The 23555-nt window shown below is 47.0% G+C and overlaps 1 protein-coding gene across 6 annotated transcripts in view; it reads left to right on the top strand.

Moving 5' to 3' along the window:
* The window catches only part of EPB41L4B (erythrocyte membrane protein band 4.1 like 4B), a 1031490-nt gene that overhangs the window by 524206 nt on the left and 483729 nt on the right, over window positions 1-23555 (top strand). The window lies entirely within an intron of this gene.

Genomic DNA, 23555 nt, shown 5'->3' on the forward strand with positions numbered 1-23555 from the left:
TATACTAGGCCGTGGTATTTCAAATATGAGTATAGTAGGCCTTGGGGCTAGTAGTATAGTAATATGTGAAATACCACGGCCTAGTATAGTCATACCAAGGCCTACTGTAATAACTCGATTTTTAACAACTAGCATCTTGTTTCACAAAAAACAAAGTGGTGAAACTAGAAAGAAACTTATTTTTTAGACAAGTTTCAACAATTTGTTTTTCATGAAACCAGATTCTATTTGGTAAAACTAGAGTTATTACACTAGGCCTTGGAATGACTATACTAGGCCGTGGTATTTCAAATATGAGTATACTAGGCCTTGGGGCTAGTAGTATAGTAATATGTGAAATACCACGGCCTACTGTAATAACTCGATTTTTAACAACTAGCATTTTTAACAACTAGCATCTTGTTTCACAAAAAATAAACTGTTGAAACTAGAAAGAAACTTATTTTTTAGACAAGTTTCAACAGTTTGTTTTTCATGAAACCAGATTCTATTTGGTAAAACTAGAGTTATTACACTAGGCCTTGGAATGACTATACTAGGCCGTGGTATTTCAAATATGAGTATAGTAGGCCTTGGGGCTAGTAGTATAGTAATATGTGAAATACCACGGCCTAGTATAGTCATACCAAGGCCTACTGTAATAACTCGATTTTTAACAACTAGCATCTTGTTTCACAAAAAACAAACTGGTGAAAATAGAAATAAACTTATTTTTTAGACAAGTTTCAACAGTTTGTTTTTCATGAAACCAGATTCTATTTGGTAAAACTAGAGTTATTACACTAGGCCTTGGAATGACTATACTAGGCCGTGGTATTTCAAATATGAGTATAGTAGGCCTTGGGGCTAGTAGTATAGTAATATGTGAAATACCACGGCCTAGTATAGTCATACCAAGGCCTACTGTAATAACTCGATTTTTAACAACTAGCATCTTGTTTCACAAAAAACAAACTGGTGAAAATAGAAATAAACTTATTTTTTAGACAAGTTTCAACAGTTTGTTTTTCATGAAACCAGATTCTATTTGGTAAAACTAGAGTTATTACACTAGGCCTTGGAATGACTATACTAGGCCGTGGTATTTCAAATATGAGTATAGTAGGCCTTGGGGCTAGTAGTATAGTAATATGTGAAATACCACGGCCTAGTATAGTCATACCAAGGCCTACTGTAATAACTCGATTTTTAACAACTAGCATCTTGTTTCACAAAAAACAAACTGGTGAAACTAGAAAGAAACTTATTTTTTAGACAAGTTTCAACAGTTTGTTTTTCATGAAACCAGATTCTATTTGGTAAAACTAGAGTTATTACACTAGGCCTTGGAATAACTATACTAGTCCATGTTATTTCACATATGACTATACTAGCCCTTGGGTTGGTTTTTAACATGTATTTACCCATCAGTGTGTGTGAGCGGCGCAAACAACATTAATGAAACTTATTAATGGTGAACCACAAATGTTAATTTATTTTTTATCACAAAAAAAAAACTAAAAATTATTTTTTACGGCGTTTGGGGGCAGATGGTTTCAATTTGGGGGTGTGCAGGAAATATGCAACACTTGCAGTTGAAGACGGTGTTTGAGGGGAAGGGGCAACAAAACTTGTGGGGGAAGGTAGTCCAGTTAAGGGAATTAAACTTGGAACACTTGTAGGAGAGGAAATCTGTTCAGTTACATTAGTTGTAATGGCATGTCGCCGTAGGCTTGTGTGCCTGGACCGACTTTGGCCCAATGCCCGCCTTGATTGATTTCGCCTTGAAGTAGGGGCAAATATGGAATGTAGGTCCCCCGTCTGCTGGTATGGCTGCTGCTGCTGAGGTGGCGGCTGCTGCAGAGGTGGCGGCTGCTGCTGAGGTGGCGGCTGCTGCTGAGGTGGCGGCTGCTGCTGAGGTGGCTGCTGCTGCTGAGGTGGTTGCTGCTGCTGCTGAGGTGGCGGCTGCTGCTGAGGTGGCTGCTGCTGCTGAGGTGGCGGCTGCTGCTGAGGTGGCTGCTGCTGCTGAGTTGGCTGCTGCTGCTGAGGTGGCTGATGCTGCTCTTCGTTGTCAGTGCTCGTCCTTGCAGGAGGACTGGTGGCGGCAGTGATGGCCCAGGTTTGCAGAGTGGTGGTGGCAGGGCTACTACATGTTGTTGTAGCGGCAGGGCTGTTCCATGTTTGCCTAGTGGTGGCTGAGCTCCACGCATGCATGGGATTGGCGGTGGTGCTCCAGACAGGAGCAGCGCTTGCCATGGTGGTGTCGGTGAAGTGACCAGCTGCACTCAGACTTGTGGTGGTGTAACGGTGGGTGTCCTGGCTTTGAATAGAGGTGTCCGTGCAGTGGTATGCAGCACAAGTCGGTAGTGAGGTGAAGCGAGTCAATGGTGGCACAGGTGGAAAGGACACCACTGACTGCTGACCGTACCGATTATGCTGCATAGCCTGCAAGAAAGCATTGTTGCAGGCCTGCAGCACATTCAGCTGTTGATCAGGACTAAGGTGTTCCGCCATGCCCTTTTCAATCTTACTAAAAAAATGGTGTGCTGGTCTGTTGAGGTCGGCCTCCAGACGGTCAAGGCGCTGTTCTACAGAATTGAAGCGGTGTTCAAAGTGGTTAAAACCACGTTCCATGAGTGCAAAACCGCTTTCAACTCTGTCGGACAGTGACTTGAGGCTGGAATTAAATGTCTCGCTCAAATGCATAAACTCGGGCAAGACATTCCTGTCCAAGGCCCTCTGCCGCTGGCGGGTAGTGCCCGCATAACCAGTGGCAGAGACCTGGGACAGGGGAACACCTGATGGCCCAGCTTCCTGGTCACCAGCTGTGTGTGTGGCTGACCTGCAAGGTGCTTCCTGGCTGTTGGATGGCTGGGACGGGTCAGAGGACGTCCGAGGAAGGACCGCTCCAGGGCCAGGTTGCAGGGTGCTGCTCCAGGTGCTGTGGAAGAAAGGAAAATCATTACTACCATGCCTTTACAAGAAGCATCAGCTGTGGATTAGAAAAACACAGATTAATAAAAATAAAAACCCAAAATGTATAATACTTACGATCTTGTGGCAAGGACCGGTCTTAGGAACTGCAACGCGTGATAGTGACGGTATCTAGTTCTGGTCCTTGACGCAGATCCACTGTGAACCTGGCCCTCAGCACGAACATCACTGTTGAAGCGGTCCTTGATCGAACGCCAACGTGTTCGGACTTTGTCCACTGTTGATAAAAAAAAACAGTGCCGTCAAGGACAACAGTCACTGCGGCACAATGTAGCAATACAATACTCAAAGCAGTCACTGTAGACCCCGATGACACTGTTGGGTTTCCTGCTAGAATACGCCAAGCACGAAACCCAACAGTGCCGTCAAGGACAACAGTCACTGCGGCACAATGTAGCAATACAATACTCAAAGCAGTCACTGTAGACACCGATGACACTGTTGGGTTTCCTGCTAGAATACGCCTAGCACGAAACCCAACAGTGCCGTCAAGGACAACAGTCACTGCGGCACAATGTAGCAATACAATACTCAAAGCAGTCACTGTAGACCCCGATGAAACTGTTGGGTTTCCTGCTAGAATACGCCTAGCACGAAACCCAACAGTGCCGTCAAGGACAACAGTCACTGCGGCACAATGTAGCAATACAATACTCCAAGCAGTCACTGTAGACCCCGATGAAACTGTTGGGTTTCCTGCTAGAATACGCCTAGCACGAAACCCAACAGTGCCGTCAAGGACAACAGTCACTGCGGCACAATGTAGCAATACAATACTCCAAGCAGTCACTGTAGACCCCGATGAAACTGTTGGGTTTCCTGCTAGAATACGCCTAGCACGAAACCCAACAGTGCCGTCAAGGACAACAGTCACTGCGGCACAATGTAGCAATACAATACTCCAAGCAGTCACTGTAGACCCCGATGAAACTGTTGGGTTTCCTGCTAGAATACGCCTAGCACGAAACCCAACAGTGCCGTCAAGGACAACAGTCACTGCGGCACAATGTAGCAATACAATACTCAAAGCAGTCACTGTAGACCCCGATGACACTGTTGGGTTTCCTGCTAGAATACGCCTAGCACGAAACCCAACAGTGCCGTCAAGGACAACAGTCACTGCGGCACAATCTAGCAATACAATACTCAAAGCAGTCACTGTAGACCCCGATGAAACTGTTGGGTTTCATGCTAGAATACGCCTAGCACGAAACCCAACAGTGCCGTCAAGGACAACAGTCACTGCGGCACAATGTAGCAATACAATACTCAAAGCAGTCACTGTAGACCCCGATGACACTGTTGGGTTTCCTGCTAGAATACGCCTAGCACGAAACCCAACAGTGCCGTCAAGGACAACAGTCACTGCGGCACAATGTAGCAATACAATACTCAAAGCAGTCACTGTAGACCCCGATGACACTGTTGGGTTTCCTGCTAGAATACGCCTAGCACGAAACCCAACAGTGCCGTCAAGGACAACAGTCACTGCGGCACAATACAGAGCAGGGAAATACTCACTAAACGCCTTTTTGGAGGATGCTGTGGCGCTGTCCCAGCCATCCATCAACGCTGCGGCCACCTCATTCCATAGCCGCCGGGTCACCACATTGTCCTTGTACAGCCGGTCACGGCTGTCCCACAACGGCGAACGCTCCTGGACCAGGCTGATGAGCTGCTCATTATCCAGGTAGACGTCTTCATCCCGTTGTGGAACCTAGACAAAACACATTCATTAGAATAATCAAATTTAAATTGAATAAAAAGTTACAAAAAAAGAAACAAAAAAATGAGTAAAAATAGAAGATAAAAAATAAAGAACATTACAAATCATTTGATACTTACATTCCGTATCACCACCGGGACTTGGCTTCGCTGCTCCTGCTCTTCGCCCTCACTAGTGCCGTCCGCAGATGATGATGACGATGTCTTAAGAAAGTTGAAAAAAACGTAAGAGATTTGGAGAAGCAGCAGATATACTTACCAGATGCACGAAAATAATCACCTCACGGTCTGCTTGCGCCAATTCCTGCCGCGATGGGGAATACTCTGATTCTGAAGACATACTGCATGTAAAAATAATAAAAATCATTAGTACATACATAATTTAAAAGGACAGGCATATAATGTAATATACTCACATTCTTCGCTGATATAATGGGTTCTTGGTTGACTGTCTGCTCTTCAATCTCTCAGTGTAGTAGTGGCAGAGTTTTGGCAGGCACCTCCTTTATATAGACTTTTTTTTTTTGACTTTAGAAGATTCTAACTAGGATAAAAAGTGGACACCACCCAAAAAACGCAGCGCTAAAAAATCGCATACCTGCGCATGCCAGTGCGCACGTATGCGCATCCATAGGTTATAATGGCCATTTTTAGCGCAAAACGTGCGCATACGTGCGCATGCGCTTTTTTCCAGGGCCAAAAAATGCAACATGCAGCGTCTGGAAAATACCAACGCACACCCCAAAAAAACGCAGCGCATGAAAATCGCATACATGCGCTTACAAGCGCGCATGTATGCGCACCCATGTTAAATATAGGGGAAAAATCGCATGCGCACGTATGCGTTTTTTTCCAGCGCTAAAAAACGCAAATGTGAAACCAGCCTTACATTGCCGAAACAGACTCCAGCAAATATGCCCTCCTCTTCTGAAGTTTCAAAAAATGCAAGCACTGAGTCATCAAGTGCTGGCTCCTGGTCACGAAGAACCCCTTTCCTTGTGTCCTTCACCCCCACCAAAAGTGAATGATGCAGCAGGTCACACTTTACATTAGTAAGTGTAGCTCTTTCTATCATACCATGCCTGGGTTATCAAGTCAAATCATGAATTCCCCAGTCCAAGATGAATCTGACATGGAGTGTGGGTGGCCAGCCAGGGCAGTGGGGTTAATTGGTACCGGACCGGTGTCTCAGATGGATGTGTCACGTTGGTGGTGATGACCCGTTCCGTGGTCCTGGGCGTCCATGCAAAGGGGTGAATAACGTTTATAGGTGAATGATACGTGACGCCACCTGTGGTTTCTGATCAGATTGACCCGCGCTGCAGTGTTGCTTCTCTGGGACAGATGTTGTGGTGCAGCTAAGATGTAGAAGCCCTGCACAGGTAGGGCCGTAGTCGCAGGGCAGATGAAAGAGTTGGTAGATGGTGTGCAGTGCAGGATGTAGCAGAGCCGTGCGCCAGGCGCAGGAGAAAGATGACAGACACAGTCGTGCAGTTCCTTTACCTGTACTTGGTAAGTGCCGTCCAGGACCCAGAGTACAGATGGAGAATGAGTTGATCAGCCTGGAAGCAAATTTGGAATTCTCTCTCTGCAGATAGGTAGTGTGGCCTCCGTTCTAGTGCTTATCTGAGGTACTCGCAGTACTGAGTTCACTGAAGCTCCCCCTGTTGACTCTCTTTTGGAACTTTCTCGTATGGCAGGCAGCCATAGCCTTTTCCTTCTGGCTCACACACGTCGATGCTGGGGCCGCCGAGCCTTAGTTGGGAACAGAGCATTTATAACTGCTGCTACTTCCGGTTTCTGTTGCAGGACCGTCAGTATCCCTATAAACTTGGAGACCGGAATCCCGACCATGCGCTCCAGCTAGGAGTGAGCCTTAACTCTGCTCATCCTCCAGCTCCCCTTCTCACGTCCACATACTTCCCCTTCCCTTCACAGACTGCCCTAACTTACCTCCTCCCGACCACAGAGAGCAGCCCCTCAGCAGTCAGGTACAGAGGTCTCCCTGCTGGCCTGGAGTGGGAACTGTGTTGTGTGTTGGTTTAACTGCTAGAGAGATCCATTGTTGCTCCCAAGCATGACATCACACTCCCTAGGAGGAAGGTAATGCCACTGTGGCGACCGTACTCCTGGGGGCGCCATAAGTGCACTGATGCCCAGCCACTGCTAGATGATTCTGCTGGTACATTGACCCAGACCACTACATTCCCCTCGCACTCTACACAGCCAGAATCTGACCCTGATGAAACTCAGATTCCCCTTCCCGCATACTATACCACCTTACATGGTGACAAAGAGGAAGGTGCAGATGAAAGTGCAGGTTCCTTGAGCAGGTGGGGGGCATACTCATGGGTTACGGCACTGGCACAGGGCCCCTCCTAGTGAGGGGCCCTGTGCCAGTGCCGTCGCCAACGAGTGGGCCCCCCCTGCTTGCTCAGGATCACAGCACTTGCAAAGTTGAAATACTTACCTCTCCCTGCTCCACCGCCGTGACGTCTTCCGCATTTCCTGACTGTGACATTCTGGTCAGAGAGCGCGATGACATCACGACTGTACGCCCTCTGCCTAAACAATCCAAGTGCAGTGAGATGGAAGATGGGGATGACGAGGAGTCCAGACTAGTACAGGGATTCACTAGTGAGGAGACTTATTTAATTGTTTTCATTGTTGGGACAGCTATTTTTGGGGAGCATTATACTCTGGAGAATGATATATGAGGCCCACCATACACTGGAGCATTCCAAAGGTGGACATCAGACATTGGAGCAGCATTTACAGGGCCCATTATGCACTAGAGCATTAGAAATGGGGTCCTTTATATATGGAGCATAATTTGGGCCCATAACACAGTGGAGCATCATCCACGGAGACCAACATATACTGTAGCATTATGTGGAGCTCATCATATACTGTTTCAAACATTATATGGGACCAATGATTCTGTATGGAGAACTATATGGGCCTCATTACTCTGTATAGCACACTATGCGGTGGCCATAATACTGTATGGAGTAATATACTGTCCGTTTTTGGAGCTATTGGAGAATTTAAAATGGATATCAGTCATGAGATGTAAGAAGTGAAGTATTTTTCATTGCACTATACCGCTATTTCTCAGCCGTATCAGAGGATCATGAATTGTGGCATGTGTTAAAAGAGCCCAGTGACACTCTTTGGCCCAGGGCCCACGAAAATCTGGAGCCAGTCCTACCCCCCCCACAACTTTAGCCAAATAACCTCCAGTTTTCAGTGTCTAACTATTATTATAAAGTAAATTAAGGTTGACAAGCTTAAGTAATAAGAATTGATGTTTTTGGCATTAAAATGGGCACTGTAGGTGTGTTTCCTGTCCTCCACTCCCTGCCGACCTTGGTTCCCCATTGACTTGCAATGGGTTTTGTGTTTCAGTCGGCCTTCGACTTTTCACAATAATCGGCTGATTTCGTTCGACCCGACTTTTGAGACCCAAAAAAAGGCAAAGTCGCTCATCTCTAATTAGTCATATTGTACTGTTATTATTTTGAACACTACTGTATATAACATAAAAGCAAAATACAGATGAAAATCTAATGAAAAGTAATTGCCTCACTAGTTTGTTAATTGAATTTACACTACAGGTATGCCCGGTATGAAAGTGGTTGTTTGCTAGTCAGGGCAAAGTTATTCAGTTCAAGAGAATATCACCAGGAAATAAAGTAAGCAGGGAGTGCAAATATTAGCTCAGTGTCTGATGGGACTGTTGAAAGTAGCAGGAATGAAACCTTCTATATGGCACCACACTGACATGCACTATAAATAGGAAGCAGCACCACTGTCACAAAGTACTTTCTCAATCTGTGTTCGGCCTGTCTAACTTCAACTACAGTAAAGCGCAACAAAAAAGCCAAAAGCAACAACTTCCTATGTAACAGAGATTTGATGGATATGCTGAGCAGGTTAGGGCTATGCCCTGCTGGAAATGTTGCAGGCCTTTTTTAATAACAAGATCCATATTTACTGGAGTATAAGCAAAGTTTTTCAGCACATTTTTTGTGTGCTGAAAACGCCCCCCTAGGCTTATGCTCGAGTGAGGGTCCTAGAAGATTGCAGGGGAGAGCGGGAGCAGCAGGTCACAGGAGGCAGGAACCGGCTGCTGTGGCTAAAGCCTGTGCCTGCTGCTGAAAATAAATTAATATTCACTGCGCTGGCAGTGAATATTTATTTCTCTGTTATAGCGGTCACATTAGGTGCAGCACTGGCTTCCTGCAGCTGCCGGGTGATCACGTGTGCCTGCTACTTAAGAGAAATTAATATTAACTTCTCTCCACTCCCATGGGCATGAAGGGCAGTAAATATTCATTCCCTTAAGTAGAGGGCACACTTGACCGCCCGGCATCTGCGACTAACACTGTGCCCACTATTAAAGAGCAATGAGTTTTCACTGCTCTCCATGCACATAGTTCCTGCGTGGAGAGCAGTGAGTATTCCGACAGCTTGTAAGCTGCGAATGATGTCACTACCATGCACTGCTTACAAGCATAAAGCAGCTGCTGGCATCGGAACAAGTAGGATGGTTTATTTGTTTTATGTTTTTTGATGGGGGACATGTATACAAGGATAGGGATGAGGAGCCAGGCAGACCAGGAAAGGGATATGGGAGCCATGCATACCAGGATAGGGACGAGGGGACAATGCATACATGACTTATAATCGAGTCAATAAGTTTTCCCAGTTTTTTGTGGTAAAATAACATTTTTTCAAGCAGAAGCACAGCAGGCTTGATGGTTACAATAAAAAGTGATGCAGTATGCTTGGTGGTTAATGCCTCTAAGAGGTACAGAAGCTAATTGTCCACTAGGCATTGAAGGTGGGCTTATTTTAGACAACCAACATCATACAACTGACTGAGAATCCTGTGACCACTGCATTTCTTAGAAAAACTGAATTCAATTGACTTCCCACAGCTATCTGAAACAACATCATTACTTATTTTAACATCTGCTTAGTCAGTGCAGTTTGAGTACAAAATCTTTGTTGAAGTTTTCCTACCTTAACATGAACTTATGAAGATACAAGTCAACTTGAACACACACAGCTTAGTCTCACAAAAAGTGGCCAGTTATTTACAAAAGAGTGGCTACTAGAGTTGAGCGAAACGGGTCGGTCAATTTCAAAAATCGCCGACTTTCGCCAAAGTCGGGTTTCATGAAACGAAACCCGATCTTAGCATAGGGAGAGGTGCTGCTGCTGATTCTGAATAGGGAGAGCGTTAGGCAGGGAAGAAGAAATAAACTGCTTCTGCTGATAGCGCTTTTCACTGTACAGTTAGTGTGCAGTGAAAGGGGAGGATTTTTGCTTTTGTGCAGCAGCGCTGGTGGTGATTAGGCTGCTTTTTAAGGCTACCTGCTAGCTGCATTGCTGTGTGCACACTGGTGTTCATACTGCTTTTTTCAAAGCACTCCAACTTTTATTATTTTGTCCTAGTGAGTTACTCAGCATTCATTTTTTCACAGACCGTATAGCGGTGTACGCTCCTCACACACTACCATGTATCGGCTGGTATCACGGACAAATAGAAGCTATCTGTGTGTTACTCTGGAAAAAAAAGCCGAGGAGTTTTTCCGTTTTTCCAGACCTACACCTTAGAGTGCTGTCCGCTTTTCAAACAGTTTCATATATCTGCTGTTTGACTAAGGTGAAAACTAGACAGAGACAGTGTGTCAGTCCCTATACAAATAGGAGATTGACAATTTTCCATACAGACACCGTGTAGTGCTGTCTGATTCTCAAACAGTATTGTATATCTGCCGTTCGCATTACAGTAACATCTATACAGAGTCAGCGTGTGTGTGTGTGTGTGTGTGTGTGATACTCCGTAAATACATATACAGAGATTGTTAGTTACACAAAAAACGTATACAGCTGTACATTTCTGATACAGTTCCGTATATCTGCTCGTTGGATTACGGTCCAATACATACTGTGAGAGCATCTGTGACAAACAAAATATATGCGTAGATTTAATTTTTTTCATACCCCTTACACAGCTGGACGCTCCTCATACAGTACCATCTCTGTGCTGGTATGTTTGTTACATTTTCCCAAACATGAGGAAGTATGGTGGAAGAGTCCGTGGACGTGGGCAGGGGGCCGCAGCTGGTACTGATGGTGGTGGTGCATCAGCTGGTTCTGGCAAAAGCACAATAGCAGCTAAGGCAGGAAGTGTTGAGCCTGCGTCATCGTCTGGCCCAAGAAGGCCTGTAAGGTTGCCTTTTCTTGGAGTAGGAAAACCGCCTTTGAAGCCGGAGCATCAGGACCAGGTTTTGGCGTACATTGCCGAAACAGCCACCAGCTCTATTGCCTCCTCTTCTGAACGTTCGAAACCTGCAAGCACGGAGTCGTCAGTGCAGGGTTCTGGTCAGGAAAAACACCTTTCCTTGTGTCCTTCACCCCCACCAAAAGTTAAGGATGCAGCAGCTCACACTTCAGATTACTCTGGAGATCTTTTCACATACCATACCTGGGTTATCCAGTCAAATCCAGAATTTCCCAGTCCAAGATGAATCTGACATGGAGTGCACTGATGCACAGCCACTGCTAGATGATTCTGCTGAAACATCGACCCAGAGCACTACATTGCCCTCGCAGTCTATTGAGCCAGAATCTGACCCCGATGAAACTCAGGTGCCCCTTCCCGCATACTATACTACCTTACACGGTGACACAGAGGAAGGTAAAGAGGAAGGTGCAGATGACTTTGAAGAGGAGGTGATGGATGACCCAGTTCTTGACCCGGATTGGCATCCATTGGGGGAGGAGGGTGGTGCTGGCAATAGTTCAGATAAGGAGAAGGATCAGCAGCAGGCATTGACATCGCAGCAGCTGTTATCTGGCAGGCCCGTAGCTGTCCAAAAACATGGACCAAAAACTAAAAGAGTTGCAGGACAGCTTGGCCAGATGGTCAACTTAGCACAGCATGCAAGGCCAGAAAATGTATACCATAGTAGGAAGAGTGCAGTGTGGCACTTCTTTGTCCAAAATCCTACTGATGAGGCAAAGGTTACCTGTAAGAAGTGCGGAAGGACCTTTATCCGAGGTAAACAACTCAGAAATTTGAATACCAGTTGCATGCTTAGACATTTAACCAACATTCACTTGCAAGCGTGGACGGACTACAAAACCTCAGGTAGCATGTGTGCACCTGCTCCGACTCAAGGTAGCCAGCAACGCTCCATCGCTTCCCCCACTGTAAGACCACCAGCACCATTAAGCACACCACCAGCACTAAATGTGGAGGTGTCGTCGCAAGGCCAAAGCACTCAGGGAATCACAATAGTTTTGCAACACAACACTGAATCTAGGCCATCACCACCAATACCATCACCAACCCCCTCTCACTCCGTCCGTTGCACCGCTACTTCCCCCATATGCAGCTCTCCAGTCCAGCTCACCCTACCAGACACTCTGAGTAGGACAAGAAAGTACTCATCCTCTCATCCGCGTACACTGTGTTTGAACGCCTACATTGCCAAACTAATCTCATTCGAGATGATGCCCTACCGTTTGGTTGAAAGCGAAGCTTTCCACGACGTCATGGCCTATGCTGTCCTACGCTATGACCTGCCCAGTCAGCACTTCTTTTCTCGAAAATCCATCCCTGCCCTCCACCGGCATGTGAAAGACCGCATTGTCCATGCACTAAAACAGTCAGTGAGTGGAAAAGTGCACCTCACAACAGATGCACCGACCAGTAGGCATGGCCAGGGCCGTTACGTGTCCATCACTGTGCACCGGGTTAATGTGGTGGATGCAGGCTCCACTGGGGACAGTGGCGGTGGAACAGTGCTGCCTAGCCCACGGTATAGGAAACAGTTGCCTGTAGGCTTTCACTCCTCCTCCTCCTCCTCCATCAGCGAAAGCTCGTCCACTGAGTGCAGTGTCATGATCCCAGTGCAGGTTTTTGAGCTGCACACCTGGGGTTAATGTCTGGAGCTCGGTACAGGTTTTGACCTGCACACCTGGGGTTAATGATTGTGGCCTCTTTCTGGTTCTGGGAGAGCTTCTTAAACCCCTGGGAGGCTTCAATCCCTGCCAGTTATACTTTTGCCTTTGGCCTAGTGTGCTGACCCCTGTGTGCCTGTTTGTTGCTATAGCTTGTTTATATGGTTCTGACCCGGTTCTGTTTCCCGTTGTGAGTTTGCCTGTTGATTTTGTACTGCGTTAGTATCTCTATGTATGACTCATTGCCTGTGACCTGACTACTCTCTGCTCGCCCCTCTTGTACCTTTGCAGCTATCTCTGTGTGTGACTCATTGGCTACGTCTTGACTATTCTCCCTGTCTATGACCCCTGGTAACTTTGTCTCGCAGTTACCCTGCTAGGAGTTATCTTGCAGCTCCTAGCTCTGTGGAGTTTAGGCCACGCCCCTAGCAGTCACGTGCTTCAGATAGTGCGGCTCTGAAGTACGCATCTACTCATCTGCTGCCCGCTCCACAGGTATCTTTGAGCACTGTTCGCTTTGCTGAGGACACGCGCACTGGCTCAGTGAGCAAGTTCAGTGCGGTGTTCCTGACACGCAGTCGCACGAGCACTCCATCTGGCAGTGTTGCACACGAGGTGTCCCACTGTCGAACAGCTAGTGGTAAGCGTTAGCAGGCTGTGTTAAAGATGATGTCTTTGGGCAACAACAAACACACCACGGAGGTACTGGCCGACTACTTGCAGCGACAAACAGAGTCATGACTATGCAGTCTACATCTTGAGGCAGGCAAGGTAGTCAGTGATAACGGCCATAATTTTGTGGCAGCCATAGCCCATGCAAAACTCACACACATACCTTGCCTGGCTCACACTTTGAACCTGGTGGTGCAGTGCTTCCTTAATAGTTATACGGAGTTAACATCCCTGCTCCATAAGGTGCGAAGACTGTGCTCGCACATCCGTCGCTCGGCCGTACACTCCAGTCGTATGCAAAAGCTGCAGCGACTGCTCCACTTCCCCAAGCACCGCCTAATCATAGACGTTGCAACAAGGTGGAACGCCACCCTGCACATGGTTGAGAGTCTGTGCGAACAGAGGCAGGCTGTAATGCATTTGTGGGAGGATACACGGGCAGGCAGTTTGAGGGAAGACATGGAATTATCAGGTGTGCAGTGGTCAAAGCTGAAAGACCTCTGTAAAGTCCTTCAGTGTTTTGAGGAATGCACATGGCTGGTAAGCGCAGACGACGCCATCATAAGCATGAGCATCCCACTTATGCGTCTGCTCATGCAAAGTTTGACGCACATTAAGGATCAGGCGTCTGCAGAGGAGGAGGAGGGAAGCCTTGATGACAGTCAGCCATTGTCTTTTCAGGGAACTGTCCTGGACGAGGTGGAGGAAGAAGAGCAGGAGGAGGATGAGGGGGGTGATTATTTTGGGCAGGAGGATGCTTCTCAGGGGGCAAGAGAAAATGTTGGTATTCCAAGGTCAGGTACAGTGTTTGTGTGTGACTGTAGGGATGTGGATTTGCCAGAAAGTGCTCCTCCACCCACTACTGGCAGTGCATCATTGACACCTGGAACACTGGCCCACATGTGCGATTATGCCTTGCGGATCCTAAAATGTGATCCTTGCATTTCCAAAATGATGAGAGATGATGACTACTGGCTGGCCAGCTTCCTCGATCCACGCTACAAAGGCAAATTACACAACATCATGCCACAGAAGAACCTAGAGATAATATTGACTAACAAACAAGCAACTCTGGTAAACAGGTTGTTTGAGGCTTTCCCAGCACACAGCAGTGGTGATGTTTCTCCCACGAGCCATAGTGGGCACAGTGGAAGCGGTGTTCATGGTGCACACAGCCAAAGTGGCGTTTGAGAGAGGGGTTTAATGACCATGTTGTGGAATGATTTCTCAAGTACCACTCACACGACTGCTAATACTGCATCGATTAAAAGTTACAGGAGACAGCAGTTGTCAACTATGGTTACAAACTACTTCTCCTCCCATATCAATGTTTTCCCTCACAAGTCATTCCCCTTTGACTATTGGGCCTCAAAACTGGATGCCTGGCTTGAATTGGCACAATATGCCTTACAGGAGCTCGCTTGCCCTGCTGCTAGTGTGCTATCTGAAAGAGTCTTCAGGGCTGCTGGATCAATCCTGACAGAAAAAAGGACCCGTCTGTCGACCCAAAATGTTGATGATCTAACCTTCATTAAAATGAACCATGCATGGGTTGCAAAGGATTTTATCCCACCTTCCCCTTATGACACGTAGGTTGCCAGAAAACTGCCTCGCTTTTGTCCTCCTCTACCTCTGACTTGCTCAATTCCGCCCTTTGCAGCAGCTGAATGTCCAGCCAACACATCAATATATGCCATTTTTTAAACCTCCCTAAGTGGGCTGCCCACCCTCCCAATGGCTGGGGTCAACACCTGGCGCACCCGGGCAAGTGCTGTTGCTCCGAACAGGTGGATGGGCCCACAGATGGCCAACGGCACTGGCACAGGGCCCCTTACAGTACAATACAGTGTCTTTGGTGGGGGGCCCACTCACCGTAAGACACACCAGCGTACGATGAGGGGCCCTGTGCCAGTACCGTTGACCACGAGTGTGCCCCCCCTGCTTGGTCATGGCCACAGCACTTGCAAGTTGCAATACTTACCTCTCCCTGCTCCACCGCTGTGTAATCTGGGCAGTTAAATTCTTCACAGGGACGGCCACTAAAAATTTGGTGTATTGATCGATGATGGTTAAGATGTAGCTATGCCCTGTCCTGCTGGCCTCTACCTTCACATGATCAATGGCTACCATTTGTAATGGACATCAACTTACAAGCAGATGCAGTGGTGCTTTATGATCACCTTTCACAGTTGTGATAGTCACAGACGTGTGACATTCCTGCCACCATTTTTCAATGTCTCCTCTCATGCGAATCCAATAGAATCGCCTACGGCCTGTGGCTTCTGTCTTTGGCACTCCAAAATGACCAGACACATCATGATAGGCAGTGAGGACCATGTGTACATCTCTCCCTGTGATCACAGTTTGATGGAGTCAAGTAACGGTCATGTGATCCACGCTACTGCGATAAAGAAATTCTTTCTTCACAAAGAACCGTTTTTGCTGTCTCCACAGACACAGTAATTGAGGGTCTGCATCGCCTCTGCAACATCTACCAGGAGGTTTTCCCACGATGAGCAATTCCAAAATTTCTGATAACACTCGACTTTCCGTCTGTACTTGTATCCGTGTAGTTTCCAGTAGCGGAGAGTCTGGACTGGCTTACTGAGATTGAAATATATATGAAGAGTTAAAAGTACCACAACACTGTATATTGTTGTACGCTTCGACTACCTTTCCCTTTTTCTACTTGTTAAATTCTGGTATAATTCATACTGAGCCTGTAAGTGTCTGTGTCTGACTCCGGAAGTATAGACGAATATTAACAATTACCCATAGACTGGATACACCTGGTATGTGCTGATACAGTACCTTTGTTCCAAATTTTGTATTACGGTATCATCCATAGTGAGTGAGCGTGTGTGGTTTACGCCTTCTATATATACGGTGAATCGGAGATACCAATTTTTACCCTATACTCGATACAGCTTGTATCTTGTTATGCAGTACCTTTGTTCGACATTTAGTATTGCGGTCAAATCCATACTGAGTAAGCATCTGAGAATGACTACGGGACTATGTATACGGAGATTTCAATTGTACCCTATAATATATATACTTTCTATCATGTTATCCAGTAACTTTTTTACAACATTTTTTATTATGGTCAAACCCAGACTGAGTGAGCGTCTGAGGGTGACTCCGGAATTATATACCGAGATTTCAAATTTGCCCAACACTGTATACAGGTGTACGCTTGTGTTACAATACCCATTTACAGCTTTTCATATTCTTGTGTACTTTATACTGGGCCTGAGATCATTTGTGTCTGCCTCCTGAAATGTATACGGAGATTCAGAATGTTTACACTATACTATATATACCTTGTATCTGGTGATACTGTACCCTTTTTCACCTTTTTATTTTATTGGGTAATCCATACTTAGCCTGTGAGCATCTGTGCATGATTCATGAAATATATACAGAGATATACTGTTATCCCTAGACTGTATAGAGCTGTATGCTTCTGATATAGTACCATATATCTGCTGGTATTTTGGGTCAATTTTCTAAAACCTGAGGAAGTATGGTGGAAGAGGATGCGGATGTGGGCGTGGGGGGCCATCTGGTACTGATGGTGGTGGTGGTGCATCTGCTGGTAGTGCCAAAAACACAATAGCAGCTAAGGCAGGAGGCCTGTAAAGCTCCATTTCATGGGAGTAGGTAGACTGCTTTTAAAGCTGGAGCATCAGGAACTGTTTTTGGCTTACATTGCTGAAACAGCCTCCAGCTATATCGCCTCCTCTTCTTAAGTTTAAAAAAATGCAAGCACTGAGTCATAAGTGCAGGCTTCTGGTCAGGAGCAACCACTTTCCTTGTGTCATTCACCTACACCAAAAGTGAAGGATGCGGCAGCACACACTTCATTTTACTCCATGGAGCTCTTTTCACATACCATGCCTGGGTTAATTAAAAATGAGGACCATCATATACTGGAGCATTCAAAATGGGGGACATCTGACACTGGAGCATCATTCATGAGGCCCATCATATACTGGAGCATTCTAAATGGGGCAGATCAGACACTGGAGCAGCATCTATGGGGCCCATCATATACTGGAGCATTCCAAATGGGGGCATCTGACACTGGAACATTATCCATGAGGTCCATCATATACTGGAGCATTCTAAATGGGGAAGATCAGACACTGGAGCAGCATCTATGGGGCCCATCATATACTGGAGCATTCCAAATGGGGGACTTCTGACACTGGAGCATCATCCATGGGGCACATGATACACTGGAGCATTATAAATGGGGCCCATTATATATGGAGCATTATTAGGGCCCATAAGACACTGGAGCATCATCCATGAGGCCCATCATATACTGGAGCATTCCAAATGGGGGACATCAGACACTGGAGCATCATTTACAGGGCCCATTATACACTGGAGCATTAGAAATGGTGCACATTATATATGGAGCAGTATTTGGGCCCATAAGGCACTGGAGCATCATCCATGGGGCCCATCATATACTGGAGCATTCTAAATGGGGCAGATCAGACACTGGAGCAGCATCTATGGGGCACATTATACACTGGAGCATTAGAAATTGGGCCCATTATATATGGAGCATTATTTGGGCCCATAACACACTGGAGCATCGTCCATGGGGACCATCCTATACATTATGTGGAGCTTATCATATACTGTATGGAACATTATATGTGACCAATTATTCTGTATGCAGAAATATATGGGGCTCATTATTCTGTATGGCGCACAATGTGATGGCCATAATACTGTATGGAGTAATATACTGTCCTTTTTTTGAGCTATTGTAGAATTTAAAATAGATCAGTCATGTCATGTAAGCAGTGAAGTATTTGTCATTGTACTATACCTATATTTCTGTGCCGTATCGGAGCATCATGAGTTGTGATATGTGTTAAACGGGTGCTCTTTGGCCCAGGGCACATGAAAACCTGGAGCCAGCACTACCCCCCCACAACTTTATCCAAATAACCCCCAGTTTTCAGTGCGTAACTAATATTATAAAGTAAATTAAGGTTGACAAACTTCAGTAATACGAATTGATGTTTTTGGCATTGAAATTGGCACTGTGGATGTGTTACTGTCCTCCTCTCCCTTCCGACTTTGCTTCCCCATTGACTTGCATTGGGTTTCGTGTTTCAGTTGGCCTCCGACTTTTCCCTATAGTCAGCCGATTTCGTTCGACCCGACTTTTGAGAAAGTCGGGTTGCATGAAACCCGACTCGACCCTAAAAAAGGCAAAGTCGCTCATCTCTAGTGGCTACCTTCCAGTGTACCACTGGGGCAGCTGTAAGCAGGTTGCAGAATGAAGTGACTGACAGAAGGCAGACCAAGAGTTAACTTTACTTTAACAGGGGAATACTCCACGCAGGGAGGTAAACAGTTAAATGAGGAAATAAACGGTTGAATTTGCAAAAGATGTGCAGAATTAAACAATGAATCAGGTAACAGCAGTTCTTGTGAACCACTTACCGTGTCAGAAGTTCCTCAGACTTTGACTCCTGCTGGGAAGTCAATAGCGCTAACAACGGCTGGCGTGGTGCTTATCCATGAAGGTCCTGTAGGCAACGATGATCTGTCTTCTGGTGGCAGCGGTCGGTCTCTGGTACCTTCCTCTGAGCCCCTAGTCCATAAGTTGATGTGGCCGAGTCAATTAAGGCCGATACCGGCAAGGATCAACTGGCAAATCATGGTGCAAGTGTCTGTCCCGTACCCGGGTTCTCTTATGTGGCACGTGCGCTGTACTCATGGACACGGAATGTACCGCACCTTGCTCTCTGGTAGTCACTGGACACCCTGACCTCTCTATCAAGTCCCCGTAGTTGGTGGCAGGGGTTAACAGATGCAGGCCTGCGCTGCACCAGTGCTCTGGGGACAGAGCACTCCTCTCAGCCTTCTGCATGCCACCTGCCCGTGCCAAAACTGTCTCTAGGACACCAAGTCTGTCTGCTGCAATCCATCACAGCACTGGTGGTTCAGGTCCAGAGCGCGCTGCTTGCCCAGCTGCTCGCAAGCTGACGACGGGGGCCTCTCTGCTGCTTCGCGCACTTTCTACTTCATCTTCCGACCGGGTTATCTGACTAAACACGCCCCCTCTTCCTGGGTCATGGGGCCTGTCTGGTCCCCTATTCCTTCCCTCAGGAAACAGAGAAGGCAGCCTCAACAGTTCTGGTCCCGTCAAGCAGGTACCCGCAGCCCTGTCTTCTCCCTTACCCAGCCACCTGCAGATGCTTCACCTGCTGCATCTTTTCAGCACTCTCTTCATTTAGTTTATGTCAAAGAGGTGAAGGCAGCCAATTGTTAAAGAGATATTCCCGCAATAGCAATAACAGCTCAGTGGCTTACAATTTTGAAATAAAGTTGTCAATCAGTTTTCAAATCTGCTCCCTGCTCCAGATATCACTCTCTGACAACCTTGTCAGAGACTTTTGGCCTACCTGGTTACATGCATACATCCTGTAATTCTTTCATGATAGGTTGCACATGCTCAGTAGATACTCACTATTTTTCTATAGTATATATCCTTTTCTTACTTTGCAGTGACAGAGTGCATGAGTGATTGCTAGGGATGAGCAAACCCAAACTGTAAAGTGCCAGACACCTAGTGTCAGGTACCGAACCCTGAAAAGACTATTAACAGTATGTCTGGTTTACTGTTTGGGTTTGGATGCCTAATACAAAAAGTGATGGTAGTGGCTGTCCTGTCCCGCAATTCATTCTTCCCAGCTGCCACTAGTTTTCCAGGGGTGCCATCTCAGCCCTGCACACACATGTTGCAGACAAAATAAGGTGTATACTGCGCAATGCTGTCAGTGACCAGGTCCACATAACCAACGATACCTGGACCATCAATGGCAGCCATGGACATTACATCTCCCTAACTTCCCAATGGGTAAATGTAGTGGCTCCTGGGACAGAGGTGGAATGCATTCTACCCCATGTCCTACCACCACCAAGGATTGCTGGACGTTTCTCTGTCCAGGTTGCCGCCTCCTCCTACTCCACTTCCTGCGCCGCCTCCTAATCTGGTGACAGTAAGACTTTCACCACCAACTTCAGCATAGCCAGGGTGAAACGACAGCAGACTTTTCTTAAATTCCTCTGTTTGGTGGACAAATCCCACACCGTGCAAGAGCTATGGACAGGGAGCAAACAGCAGACACATGAGTGGTTGGTGCCAGGGAAGTTCAAGCCCGGCCTGGTGGAGTGTGTCAACTAAAAAAATTTGAGCAGTCCTAGGCCTAGCCGGTTTAGTGCACATTCCTTACCTGGCACACATGCTGAACTTGGTGGTGCAGAGCTCCATGAAAAACTACCCACACATATTAGAGCTGCGCCTGAAAGTTCAGGCAGTGGGGGTGGTTTCGGCATTCTCACCCTGCTGCTGCTCACCTGTCTGCGCTGCAGTGTCACTTCTGCCTTCCCACTGATCAACTTACAGTTGATCACCTTGCATATGCTGTAGAGACTGCAAGCAGCAGCAGGCAATAGTGAAATTTCAGATGCAGCCCGCATGGGTGAGTCGTTCTGCAGAACCACATCACTTCACTGCCAATGAATGGGCCTCTGTGTGTGACTTGTTGCGCTGCTTTCAATATTCCACCAATATCACCATTTTCAGGGTTGGGCTGGGATCACAAATGCGAGAAACTTGGATGAGTCTTGCATGTTATTACCCAGCACTGCCGCCGGCACTCAGGAGCGGAGCGTGTGGCTGCATGTATTGCTATGCGGCCATACGCTCCGATCTGAGTGCCGGTGGCAGTGCCGGGTATTAACATCCGAGATTCATTCGAGTTTCTCGCATGTGTAATCCCGGCCTTACTACATCACTTATATGCCGGCTGGAAAATACAATTCAGGTGATGATGGATGAGGTGGTGGCACAAGAGGAAAAGGAACAGAGCCAATTCACACCGTTATCAGGCCTGTCATCCACACATAAAGGGTGGGTTTCTGTCCCAACAGTGGCCAGGTACCCAACCGTCCAGCCAGGGGGTATTTTGGAAGGGGGAACAACCATGTTCACAACAGGGTGGTGTTCAGAGCATTTCTTGGGTATCACTGGAGCATGGCTGGGGGGATACAAAGTACCCAGATGATACACCTCCCATCGAGAACAGTTTGTCGTTGCCTCTGGGCAGCCTGGCACACACAAGCCAATACATGCTGATGCTGCTCTGCCAGCACAATGAGTTGCTCGCATTGATACCAGTGCTGATGACTGGGTGGCCACTCTGCTGGATTCCCGCTACAAGAACAACATACCATCTTTACTTTTCAAAAGACATGAATACAAGCACTAGCTAGTAGAGAAACCAATGATGGCTTTCCCACCTGACAGTGGGGGCTCTGTGGAACAACAAGGCAGAGGTGGAAGATGAAGTCGCCAAAACAGCTGGAGCATCGCCAGCACCTTGAAAGGCAGGGTTAGCATGGCTGAAATGTGACAAAGCTTTAAGAGCACTTCACAACATCCGGCACCACCATCTGATATGGTTCATATTATCAGAGGCAGCGTTAAAACAACATGGTGGAATAGTAACTATCGACACGTCTCCACAAACTAACTGATGGGTCTGCCCCATTTACCTTCTGGATCTCCAAATTGGACACATGACCTGAGCTTTCACTTTATGCCTTGGAGGTGCTGACCTGCCCTGCGGCACATGTACTGTCAGAACATGTGTTTAGAATGGCAGGGGGTGTGATCACAGATGGGCACATCTGTCCGTCCATATCCAACGTGGGGAAGTAGCATTCCTTAAAACGAACCAGGCATGGATTCCACACAACTTATCTACACCTGTCGATGAGTAGACTATGACAGAGGCACCCATCCAGTCTTCAACTCTATTTGCTTCCTTTGTGTGCCTCCTCCCCAAATAAAAAAGAATAAACTGTGCTGGCTACCTCCATCTCTTCCACCTACACCGCAACATCCACATCATCCTCCCAGTGGATCTCCACCCCACGATTGTATCTTGTTAGTTTATTTTCAGTTCATTCTATGTTTTTTTAATTCAGTTCCCTCCAAAACTGTCCCCTGGCTGGACATTTGTATACCTGGCCACTGTTGGTACAGGAACCTATAATCCAAGATGTGAAGATGACTGGTCTGATAATGGTGTGAATGTTCACTGTTCTGCCTTTTCTTCCTCCTGTTCCACCTTCTCATCCATCATCACCTAAAGCTTTTTTTTTTCTAGGAGGCATACAAATGGGATATTAACATTGAGGATGTCATCAGCACTGGCCATATTCATGGAGAAATGGAAACAGCGCAAGGTGGGACACTCATCCTGTATAGAGGCCCACTTGTTGGTTGTGAAGTGGTTTTGTTCAGCAGAGTGACTCACCCGTGTGTGCTGCAGCTCAAACTTCAGCATCGCCTACTGCTGCTCTCACAATCTCTCCAGCATGTGCAAGGGGGAGTTCTACCTTGTCGCATTTGAGGCAGGGAGCAGGAAGGCAGAATTGCTGCTGCACTGCTGCAGCAGAATGACCACGCCAAAAGCTCACACAGATGGCCTGCAGTTTCTGACCAAATGAGGAAATGGTGAAGGAAGTGTAGTAGTAGGAGGAGGATACATGAACACAGAAAAGACCACTAGCCATTAAGTTGGCTGCTGAAGCATGCTGCTCCCTCATTGCTGTGCAGCTGGGGCAGCGTAACCACCACCTTTTGTTCTGAACTGTTCATGTCAATCTGTTAAACATGTCACTTGGTCTATGACTTCATCATCCACCATCACATCATCACACCTCTCCAGTGTGTCTGTAACTCTACTCCCCTACTAATCCACTTCTGTTCTTGCTGCACCCCTGCTTCTCCCCTCTGCAAATCCCTTAATTGTATCTCAATTCAACAACATATCCACTTCAAGCTACTAAAGGCCCCTTTACATTTAGTGATGCACCAGCGATCCCGACCACGATACGACCTGGTCAGGATCGCTGGTGCATCGCTTAATGGTCGCTAGTGAGCTGCCACATCTCACAGCGATGCAGCAGCGATACAGCGGTCGTTACTTACCTTTCAGATGCGGCGATCCTGACGTCCTCCCGTCCGCATCCACGCGTCGCTCGTCGGCGCCAGCAGGAAGCGCCCGACGAGAAATGGAGCTGCGCGATCAGCGATGGGCAGCGGGGGAGCCGGTCGGAGGCAAGGATCACACATAGCGATATTGCTAGCGATATCGCTG

The sequence above is a fragment of the Dendrobates tinctorius genome, unplaced genomic scaffold, assembly GCF_039654945.1.
Source record: "Dendrobates tinctorius isolate UK_male_01 unplaced genomic scaffold, ASM3965494v1 ptg000102l, whole genome shotgun sequence".
Classification (NCBI taxonomy): domain Eukaryota; kingdom Metazoa; phylum Chordata; class Amphibia; order Anura; family Dendrobatidae; genus Dendrobates; species Dendrobates tinctorius.